This window comes from Saccostrea cucullata, unplaced genomic scaffold, assembly GCF_032062105.1.
Source record: "Saccostrea cucullata isolate Sc308-1 unplaced genomic scaffold, CSIRO_AGI_Scuc_v1 ctg365, whole genome shotgun sequence".
NCBI classification, from domain to species: domain Eukaryota; kingdom Metazoa; phylum Mollusca; class Bivalvia; order Ostreida; family Ostreidae; genus Saccostrea; species Saccostrea cuccullata.
Window position 1 is genome coordinate 159,919 of NW_026936150.1, and position 9,293 is coordinate 169,211.

At 33.3% G+C, this 9,293-nt stretch overlaps 1 long non-coding RNA gene across 2 annotated transcripts; it reads left to right on the forward strand.

The window, feature by feature from the left end:
* The first annotated feature begins 814 nt into the window (after positions 1-814).
* On the forward strand, positions 815-4,206 carry LOC134244878 (uncharacterized). 2 transcript variants are annotated; one of them, XR_009987309.1, is made up of 4 exons: positions 815-942; positions 2,484-2,568; positions 3,446-3,548; positions 4,136-4,206. It is a non-coding gene; the product is annotated as an uncharacterized LOC134244878 (long non-coding RNA). The 2 variants fall into 2 exon arrangements; XR_009987308.1 differs by lacking the exon at positions 815-942 and having other exon boundaries at positions 2,229-2,568.
* The last annotated feature ends 5,087 nt before the right edge of the window (positions 4,207-9,293 follow it).

Genomic DNA, 9,293 nt, shown 5'->3' on the forward strand with positions numbered 1-9,293 from the left:
TCAAACAAGAAACATTTTTTTTTTCTGCTCTTGCCTCATGTATTTAACCGCTTTTTTTCTAAATATACTAGGCCTACACATCATATCGGCAAAAATATTTAGGAGCCCCTCTTTTTATTCCATGAAGAGGGGAAAACTTAATTAAATTCTAATATAAGATCTCATAATCACACTTAATCATAGTGAATGTAAACAGATTATATTTCCCATCCTGCATCGCTCTGTAGGCGCTTTATTTCATTGGTCAATTTCCCGAGGCGCCATTTTTGGAGGATCGAGAAGGACGAAGAAGAAGGTGTAAGCAGCTGGTAAATGTGAAAAGTTAAGATGGTTTCACCGCCCAGTGTCTTTAAGACTGTGATAAATGCAATGGCCAACGATGAAGGATTAGTGTACGTATATTTTTGTTAACTTTTTACGGTAAATAGTTGTAATATTTGGCAACAACAAATCTTCACTATCGGAGGCAACTTTTGTCCTGACGCCATTTTGAAAAGTTGGATACTAAGTTTTAAATTGTTAAGTGTATATATTGCAGAAAGAAAGAGAGAGAGAGAGAGAGAGAGAGAGAGAGAGAGAGAGAGAGAGAGAGAGAGAGAGAGAGAGAAATTTGAGACGTTGATATAGCATAACATATTATGAAGGCACCGTGCATGTACATGCTGTATGTTGTAAATTTGAGACGTTTCGCCTTTTATCATGTTTATTAAAATGTATGCTCCATGTGTATGTTCTCTCTCTATGTATAAATGAATACTTTTCGGAATTAAAAAAAAAAAATATTTTAAACCCCGCTCAAATTATCCGGATGATAATAGTTACACCGAACATGGTTTCGTAATTAAATTCAGACTGTAGAACATCCGGTTTGAATACCACATGTGTTTTCTGACTTTTGGGAGCCAACTCTTGTTTTTTTTGGAACTTACGACTTATGGCAAGGTATAAATTAAATATTTTTGGTTCAAAACTTTGATAAAAGCATCGATATTTTTACAAAAAGTGTCTTCAGTCTCAGCTTATCCGATTATTCATGAAGGATATCCTCATCAGAACATATTGTAGCGAATAGCATAACCCTTAATCATATGCATGACGATGATATGGAGGGAAAATATACATAAAAAAGTGAATGTAGGTGAAAGCCTGTCCTCTTTTCTGAAGAGATTAGGTTTGTTTTATTGTTTATTGAAATAGTTTACTGCTCAAAAGATTTTTTTTTGTAATGTCTAACCTGTTGAGATGAAGATGTAAAAAAAGAAAATCCTAATAGTGAATTAATATTGATAGTATGTCATGAAATGCAAATGAATCATCAGCTTGAATTATCAGTTTTTTCACAATTATTGACCTGAGTAGGTCAATGTATACTATAGCGAATAATACATACTCCTTTCCATATCGCATCCTAGCCCGAGACACCAATTTCAGCCAGAGGGACAGAGACCCTAGGGCTGATATTGGTCGAAGGTCTGATACAGGATGTGATGTGGAAAAGGGTATGTTTCATTATGTTTATTACAAACTTGGTAATAAATTACAGAACACTTCAAGTTGAGAAGATCAAGAAAATAAGTAAATAATCATGCACAATAAAACTACTTACATACATGTACACGGTATTGTCTTACTGAACAGATTTAGCTGTCATTAGGTCAAAATTGCAAATAATAACATGCTTCTTATATCTGTATATACAGGTAACTCTTGATGGCTTGAACTTCGATTTCTCGGAAGTTCTTGATCGCTTGAATTGAGTCTCTTGTCCCGATTTTTTCCACTATATAACTAAGCAGATTTGCTCTTGATTTCTCGAACTCCTGATCTTTCGAAACCCTTGATCCCTCGAAGTCAAAATGCAGTCCCACTGTGCTGTGAATTTTACCCTTGATACCTCGAAGTGGCTGTGTGTATACCAAGTTATAATGGTCAAACTTTTGCCATAACTGTATATCTGTGTGTCTGTCTGAGTGTCTGTTGTCAACTTAAACCTTCACCATAACTTTAGAACTATACGAGATAGTGGCTTCATATTTACTTTAGTATGCATACTCCACTAATGAAGTGCTTTCAAATGGCAACAAGGACAATGATTATGTGTCAGTGATCTTGACTGTGACCTGTATGCTAATAAAATTGCTTTTTCGAACTTTGTTGCTGTGTTTCACAAGCGCATCTTGTTTTGTTGGTATCTGACCAGTAGAGCTTATGCGATAGTAAAGCGTCCGGCGTCCGTCCGTCTGTCTGCAAACACTACTCCTCCTTAAATTTTAGTCTGATTTCAATATAACTTGGCACACAAGTAGACTATACTAAGATACATAATTCTGTGCATCAGTTTTTGATAAGTACAAACCAGTAGAGCTACAATCTCGACAGAGACTTCTGGTTATTTTTTCTTCCATCCCGGTTGTTGCTAATGCTATTACATAATTAGTTTAAATTAGAATGCAATAGTACCTGGACATAATTTATCATTTCAGAGAGAAGAAAACTGTGTGACTTTAAAAGAAAACCAGTGAGATAAAATCATAGAAAATGTATGATGATTCAGGATGTGGTCATTTGGTAAGTGGTAATTCATTCATGATTCGTATGTATATGACAATTGCCTGAAAAAAAAGATTCTAAATTTTATTTAAATACTGAACTGTGGTATATCAGCTGTGAGCTACAAGAAGTTTTAAGTAAAAGCTAGGGCTGAAACAATTTGCCCCCTCCATGTTATGTGTGTATTGCTATGATTGACATACAATCAGTTCTCTAATACATACACTTCAATAAAACTTTGTCGTCTCGAACCTGAATTGAACAGGAAAAAACTCTGAGATCTCTCCAAAAATTTGAATGAAAAAAAGGAAATGCTTATTAACTGATTTCTTGCTGGTCAGTATTTTGATTACTTAAAGGAAGCTCTAAAAACTGCACACTAAAGAGTTCTACTTTAACATCAGTTAGTTTTATGAAGTTAGAGTGATCTGCCCATAGATTAAGATTATGAAAAATGTTATTTTACAGTCAGTTAGATTATTTTTGATAGATTAAATTATTTTAAGAATTATTTAAAATCAAAAAAATAGGAAATTAATTATTTTCATAAATTTTTCCAATGTAAGTAAACAGCAATGATTTCTGCTTACAGATAGTCCATTGTCTTTGAAAATTTCTTGGGGAAATGAGGCACATACCATATGTTCTAAATGAATAAAAAAGGCTCATTATGCACATATTTATATGAAATATGATAGATTTTTTTCTCTCCAAGGAATAATTTCTGCAAGTCACTAAGTTTTTAGAGTTTCCTTTATTTTAAAGATATTCAATGAAATTATTTGAAGTATTAAATTTTGGTAAATTTTATGATACTAAAAGGTTATATGGATGAAAAAACAGCATGCGTGTATGACAATAGGGCTTAAATTTTTAATGTCTCTTAATTTTTGAGTGACATTAAAACAGGAATTGTCATCACCAATAGACGAATTTCACATTCCTAAGAGTTTTCTCCAATTGTTGGCGTATCGCTCATTTTTCCCACTTTGTCCTTTGTAAGTTACTTGTTAATATTTTCAATCTTCAAAAATATTGGACAATTACAATCTGTATCTGTATTGGCAGAGTATGGGGGCAACATGAAAATCATATTGAATATGTTCATACTGATTTATTTCTAAGATATTGTCCCTCAAAGTTGATACGGTTAAAGACGGAAAACAGCGTCTTAAGCCGGTTGACCCCAGATCGACCCTGCAAAGGGGAATAACTTTTGTAAATGTGAAAATCCTTTATCAATATGGTATATCATATAGATCTAAAACTGACTGAATTTTGATCAGCCAATTTATGAACATGATGAATGGATGTAAATAATGTTGGACAATATATGTAAAAAAAAAAATTAAATTTGTTTATATATACATTTGTGGTATCTCTCCCATTGAAGTTTATAAACTTGTTATTTATTTCTTAAATAAACTGAGCGTACATGCAATACCGGTATAAAATTACTCATAAGATGCATGTATACTTAAACCATGATAAAATCATATGTGTCCAATGCAGCATATGATAAGTCATTAATATACAAGTACATGTGTATCTATACTGTAATACATATATATTGCATTATTTTTAGGTCCTGTTCTGTGGATGCCCTAAGACAGTGTCTACCCATCACTCCATCTGATATCACTTGTTCTGAGCATATTTCTCTCTCAAACGTAAACTACAGAGAGCCTGTGGATAGTGGATGAAGAGTGACCTTGGACCAATTTTCTAGGTCAAAGGTCAGTATCAAGATCTACTGTATATCTTTATTTAAAATCGTAGTCCAGAGTATATTTCTCCCCTGCCTGGTGTAATCTAGCTTTTGTGCAATGGGGTGGACTCCGTGGAGGGTCTGCAATGATCTTCAACCAATTTCTAGGTCGAATATCAAAATAAAAAAAAAATCTCTCCCAAATATTTTTGTTATTATAAAGAGTATGTTTTCTCTCAAACTAATCAAACTTAAAGCAGAGTTCTTAGTATGAGATACATGTAGTAATATATTCTCAATGACATAATAAGGCTGAAAACATTATTTATATTAGGCCTAAAATAAAATATTGTTTGTTTGCAGTTGCCGACCGACCCACTGAAAATGCACCCGACCCAAACTTTTTTTTAGCCATTTTGTAATATTTTTTTTTCTCTCCAATTTTTCAGGATATTAAAACTGTTTCATTTTCAATTTTTTTCTTTATCAATCATACCAATCATACCAAGAGTGCAGCTTATTCATGTAAAGTAGGCCTATAAAAAACTTTATTTTATGTTATCTAACAAAGATCTGGAAATATTTTTTTTTCAAAAAAAAAAAAAAAAAATTGCCTACCTACCTACTCAGACTAAAAATTGCAAACAAAGAATTTTTTAAGCTTGGCCTTATGTTATTTTTTTTTCACTTATCATAAAGCATTAAATATTAAAGAGATACATTAAAAGCTGAAATCATATGTATCATGGTCATGGAAAGTAATTATTGATATTGGTATATTAAAGGACATTGACTGATCTTTCAGATTTCTAAGTTATATTCAAGTATTATAATTCTGACATCATATAATAATTTTGTATGAATATTGCAGATCAAAGGTGATGTGAAGAAAACCAGGAAACTGATGTTGAAAGAAGTACTTAATGACCCTTATGAATGGACTTAAATGTGAAAGACTGTTCCATTGTTTATCTAAGATATATGGATTTATTTAATATTTTGATATCATTGAAAAATTCAGTTAAAGTTTTTGTACATCAAATGAATTATTAAACATATAAAATGGTAATGCTTTTTTCTTTTACATGTAATAAATTTTTTTGATAGATTTTTAAAAGAATACACATTATTTCACATTGCTTCCTTTAGAAAAGTTAGGGAATCTTGAAGTTTCCCAGTAATTTCCACCAGGAATGGGACTCCAGATAATTCCACCAAGTTTCCGCCACACAGAAAGTGTTACACAAGTTTCATATACAGTAAAACACGGTTATAGCGAAGTCCTGGGGACCTGTGAATTTAATTCGCTATATCCGTAATTCGTTATATCCGTATAACGAATTCGTATAACCATATATAGCGAATTCGCAATCATGCATGTTTTCCTTCAAGTGTTACTATCAAATATGTTAGGGAAGCAAATATCACAAAACATACCTTCGATAACTAAGATTTTATTATGAATTGAATTTTATATACAAATGCTGAGAGATTGATTGATTGATTGTATACCGTTTAACGTCCCACTCCAGAATATTTCACTGATATGGAGACGTCACCATTGCCGGCGAAGGGCTGCAAATTTAGGCCTATGCTCGGCACTCAGGGCCATTGAGCAGGGAGGGATCTTTATCGTGCCACACCTGCTGTGACACGGGGCCTCGGTTTATACGGTCTCATCCGAAGGACATTATTCAAATTTTGAAATCTTGGAAAGTTCGTTATAAAAGATGTAAAATTCATTATATTTATCCTCAACGGGACTCAAAATCAGTTCGCTATATCCGTAAATTCGTTATATCAGAGTTCGTTATAACCGTAAAATTTTACAAAGATTTGTTAAGAATTTTGCCGGGGACCCAGAAAAACTTCGTTATAACCGTGAATTCGCTATATCCGTGTTCGTACTAAACGTGTTTTACTGTAGTTTCCTGAGTCAAGGAAACTGTAGGAATCATAAGGTTTCACGAGCTTCCATGTAGTTTCCCATAAAAGAAAACCTTAAGATTCCATCAAGTTTCCATTCCACGGAAACCACTACGCTCATATTCCATATGGTTTCCTGAGTCGAGGAAACTTTAGGAATCGTGAGGTTTCCCGAGCTTCCATGTAGTTTCCCGTATAAGGAAACCTAAAGATTCCATCAAGTTTCCATTCCACGGAAACCACTACGCTCCGATTCCATATGGTTTCCTGAGTCATGGAAACTTTAGGAATCGTGAGGTTTCCCGAGCTTCCATGTAGTTTCCCATAAAAGGAAACCTAAAGATTCCACCAAGTTTCCATTCCACGGAAACCCCCTACGCTCCGATTCCATCAAGTTTCCTGATTCAGGAAACCAGTGGAATCTTCAGGTTTCCCATTACGGGAAACTACATGGATGTGCGGGAAACTTCAGGTTTACAGAGGTTTCCGTGGTTCGGGATACCTTATGGAATCGGAGCGTAGGGGGTTTCCGTGTCACGGAAACTTGGCGGAATAACCTAGCATCCGCTACGGAAACCACTGGGAAACATGATGTAAACTTGAGGTTTCCATGTGGTTTCCATAAAGTTTCCCATGATGGGAAACCACTTTTTTCACCCAGTGGCATATCAACCAATGATACAACCAATTTTAAAGCAAATTTAAGATATTTTAAAAATGTGAATAAGTCCTTATTTTTGGAGTCGGATTATTTGACATTTATTTCTTTCTTGTTCTGCATTGTTCACAATGACTTAGATCTGAATGATGGCAATATATGTTTATAGGAGTGGAATTGTCTGAACATAGAATGCCTTTAGAAAGTGTAACAGGGGGCATTGCACTAATGCTAGAATGCCTTATTTATAAACATGTATCAAAGGCTACATGTGATAAAGTAGTTGATATTTTGAATTAAAAAATTGATCATGAAATTTGTCTGCTTAATTTTTCCATTGCTCAGAGTGAAGTCTACCAGTCCAGCATTTTGTTCAAACAAGTTTTTATGGCCATTTTGTTCACTGTCACATTTTTGCACTGTGGAGGTTTGGGTCGATATTGGTTTCATGATGAAGCGATAATGATGACACAATGATGCGATGACGATGGTACGATATCGATGAAGCGATATTTATTATCGCTTCATCGTGCTATTGCATGCTCCTGCAAGGACTTTTGACACACCAATTTGGGAAGGCACACTAAACCAAGATTTCTGAACAGAAGCAAGTAATAATCATTTGAACTTGGATTTCTCGAGTTAAATCTCAGACTGAAGTCTTAATTTTACTTATATTTCTGAGAAAAATCTCAAATTTGGCCGCTTATGTGACGTTGAAAAACTCAGTTGAGAAAAAAAAAACGTATCTGAGATTAGACTGAGTTTGTTTGAGAAATGCGATTTGAGAAAAATCTTAGCAGAGTTTTTTTCTCAGGATTTTAGATTGAAATCGAGTAAAAATTTGTTTTCTTTGCGAAATCCAAGCCAGAATATTCTTCCAACAAGTCCAAATTCGGATGGGGAAGGGGGGGGGGGGGGAGGCTGCATGTGATTTAAAAGCAACTGGTTAATCAAAATCCTAAGCCTTTGGAGGTGGAAGGGGCGATTTTCTTCTGCCATGACAAGCAGTCTAGCTAAGATGCTCCCCCGAAAAGTCCGATGTGTGTATTGGATTGCTGAAATGCAGTTTATCAAACAATTGATCTTGTACCAAACATCATCATCCATGCAATATCTGGATCACAGAGAGGCAAGTTGGGACTAGAACAAGCCTCTCACACAAACCTATGAATTGCAACCATGTTTTTCTCACAGAATTTTTTTTGACAACAATAATTTCCTCTGCAGTAATTGTTTTTTTTTTTCAAACTTGTTCCATGTAGTAAAAAAGCCACAGCACATTACACCAAGCTTTACCATGCTCCAAATCAAGAAGTAACATATATCATAGGGCTGTGTATTGAGTAAAAAATTCCGATACGATACGATACAATATTTTTTAAAGCGATATGCGATATATTGGATTCTAAAACAAGTCCATCAAAAAAGGCTTATTAATTATTTAATGTATGTATTTCATAAAAAAAATTGTGTTTTATTACCCATTTCAAAGTTCTTATCCCATAGTCAGTAAATAAAACACTTCCAATCGAAACTTTTAATGACTGTAAAATCAAAATGTTAAAATAAAATTATTTTGCAATTTATAATAACTATAAAAACTGTGTTATTTCTTTAATAAATCTATAATTATTGATCAATTTTAATTCAAAAAAGTTCAATATAATCTTTGCTGGTTAAAATTCACATCTTTTTAGCAGAATTAGAAGAAAAACTGCTTGTCCGATACGTATTGGAAGTAATTTTTCGATATGATATTTTTCTTGAATATAGATACATATCGATATATCGATATATTGATACAGCCCTAATATATCACCATTAAGTTTTGATATGAAAGAAGATAAGCTAAATAACATGCAAGCAAACTTGTGAAATCAGGCTTGTAAAGTTGTCCTATAGCTGTGAAATGTCTGCTTTACACCAGTTATGAGCCTTTTGCTGTATCTTTGTTTTCTGGACTGTTCAGTGTAGATATTATTTAGTTATATTTTTCACATTATCTGTGGGTTGTTTATGTGTATTTATTTTGTTTTTATGATCCAGACAGAATTAATTCCCCCTGTGTCATACACTCTGTGGTTGCCATGGCCTTAATTTCTTTTTTTAAATCTAAAATAATGTACTCTCGCTTTTGATTGTGGCAATCTCTTACTATTAAATATTTTGAAGCGTGTTAATTAAGTTGTTACAATTTTTTCCCATTTTTGACAATTAATGTAGCCTTTATCTAACAATATCACATATTTTCCATAATAAAAAAAAGTTTTAATGTTGTGTAAGTTTGGTTAAATTGTCTTCCTATTTTTCTTGGATTTGAAAAGAAAAAGAGATCAAAGAAATGCATATCAACAATGATACAACCAATTTTAAAGCAAATTTAAGATATTTTAAAAATGTGAGTAAGTCCTTATTTTTGGAGACCTATTATTTGACATTTATTTCTTT